The sequence below is a fragment of the Pholis gunnellus genome (genome assembly GCF_910591455.1).
Source record: "Pholis gunnellus genome assembly, chromosome: 8".
Lineage (NCBI taxonomy): Eukaryota > Metazoa > Chordata > Actinopteri > Perciformes > Pholidae > Pholis > Pholis gunnellus.
The window spans coordinates 22664839-22667670 of NC_136534.1; positions in this window are offsets into that span (position 1 = coordinate 22664839).

Sequence of the window (2832 nt, forward strand, 5' to 3'; positions counted from 1 at the left end):
TCTCACTATAAATATATATATATTCTCAAATGGTGTCTTGTTAGGTCAGCTTTGAGGAAATTAGTTTGCAATGAGAGAGCCTCGAGTAGCAGGAGGCTCGTCTGGGAGTCGCCTTCGACAGCCAAAATGTCACTTTCTGGTAAAACACCAAGTCCAGGCTCTACAAGCTCATCATCCACTCATGTTTCAGTATCCAACATACATTCTTACCCTTTTAAAAACACTGTAAAACTTTGGGCTTACAAAAATAACTTGGAACATATTTATACAACCTCTCATTGTTTTTTTTTTTCTTCTTCTTAAATACAAAAAAAAGTGTTTCTAGCCTGTAAAGTCTGATGTCTTTTTGTGTTTCTGAGGCATCCGTTTCATCGCAACAATAAAATAAAATGAAATGGTTTTGTCAGCTAATTATTACTTTGGAGAGAGGAAAAGAGAGTTTGCACACAAACAGGCATCACCTCCCCCCACAGCGAGGGAACACTTGATGGGTCCCGTCTGAATTAAAATGTTAGTGCACGGACACAGGTCAACACACATAAACACAGCAAATGCACGTTGTTGTTTTTTTTGGGGTAATAGCATGATTTAAGTGTTTTATTGTCATTAAAACTCTAGTGTTACTTTAAATGCACAGCAAATAAACTCCCTTCTTCCTTGACCAGCTTTAGCATCACAGAGAATATTGTATTATAGTGTTACATAACGTTAAACGAGCACTACTGCCCTAATATTTTGGTTATTTGTACCTGTAGTTTTGAGTATAGGTCGTGATGGTCAGCTCCACGCGGCAGAGTTCAAACGAAAAACAAAACAAGACTGCCCTCAACTGGGCAAGGCAGTGAGTTGCATACTAAATTGTGCTTTTCTAGACTTGATGCCAAAGAACAGAGTCCCTCGAGAGTCACACTACGTTAACCATGGCTTATTAGAGGGGAATTAATGAAGTATTTAAGTAGTAATTCTGACATTAAAACAGCCTTAAATCTGATATCTTAATAAGGAAGACTCAAACTGAAGATTAGCGGGTATCAACTAGTTGATATAACTAACAGAATAATGGCATTACCGCAATAGCTTCAACACGATTCGATAAGAATTAGAATGTGTTACATTTGGGGGCAGTAGTAGTAGTGGAGACCGCGGGGAACGAGGCAAGCGGCGGATACTCGATGTTCGTCTTGCACGACGTACAAACAGTATTGCGACGCCACGAGAACAAATGCTGAAAAAGGCAACTAGGAAACTGAGTTAGATGGTGACGCTGGCACCAAAAATGCTGTAGCTCTACAGTAACGAAATCCTTTAGAGAGAAAAAAAAAAGAAAAACTCCTCTGGCCCGCGCCCCTGATCTCTCACGAACAGAGGTGGCAGTGTCTGCAGAGATGAACAAAAGACAACAGTCAGGCCACTTCAAAAACAGTAAAAAGGTTGTTTTTTTTGTATCTACGGACATCAGGAAAGTGCTTGAAATTGTGCAAAAAAGTGATTACGCAACTGGATTTTGTCGGGACGAATGCCAGAAATGAAGAAACGGCCTTTAGTAGAATGTCAGAGTTTGCAGCGGGATACAAAACTAATGCGCACTAGGACGTCCTGTTAGGAAGGACACCCTGAATGTTTGACCGGCTGTGCGATTGCATGAAAACATCACATTTCTCAACCCCCAGACAAGAGTTTCAGAACCATAACATGTGTCAACACAATGCGAATGTTATTGGGCATCAACATCCAACAAAAACCGCACGCGGCCCTTTGCATCAGGCAAACAGAAGTTGGAGACAATTGTCACAATTGCGGACATTTGGAGCCAGGTAACGTCACTTATTTAAGTAACACATGGGTTCATTTGCTTGTCAAATCCAGAATACGGTTGCATTTGAAGTATTTTACGCATGTGAGGGACGTCTCCAAAAACTGTTGTGCTATGTGACATTTGACTCTGTATTGCATGGCTGTGTTGGCCACAATAATCAAATGCCTCAACGGCAACCTTTGTTACAAGAAAGAGGAAAACCCAAGCAAGAGAGACACACATTGCAACACACGTCTGGAACGCGCTGGCTCTAGGAGCAGCATCTCACCGTCGGGCTGTGTTGCTGTGTTCAACAAAGCCTGGTTAATAATCCGGCCAATTGCATTCAACCTTCCAACAGGATGACTTCTTTATAATCCAATTCATAGCTATACGAGTAGTGTTTTTTGCCAAAAGGATAACAGTGCAGGGTTGATGTATTTAATGCATGGACATGTATGTGTTTGCATTCTGTAACAGTAGCACCACAGCAGCCCACAGAACGCTTCATCTTCAGCATTGCACGGTAGCTCCAATTTGCATTATGCAAATATGGACCAACGAAAAAAAGCAATTCGACAAGGATTAATTCTGCTGTTTCCCGAGGTACATGTGACGCAAGCATCTAGGAACAGTAGTGTAAAATTCGCGGGACGCTGAAATCAACCTAACCAGATTTGACTTCAAAATGCTCAAACATCCCTTAATTAACCAACCCAAACATTATCCCAAACATTATCCCAGACCACACATGGAGTGCCCGTTCTGTTTGTGCTTACACCTCTGTGTTTGTGGTAGTGTGAGTCTGACTTAGTGTCGATGTGTGCATGTACTGTACATGTGTGTTGATGAGTGTTATGTATGGCCCCTGCCATATACATTCTCTCCACCAGGAGGAGACAGTAGCAAGGCGTTAAACTGATAAAAAGAGGAGAGCCTGCAGCTCTCTCTCTCTCACACACACACACACACCACGAACAACACGCGCACACACACACACACACACACACACACACACACACACATACACACCGCCT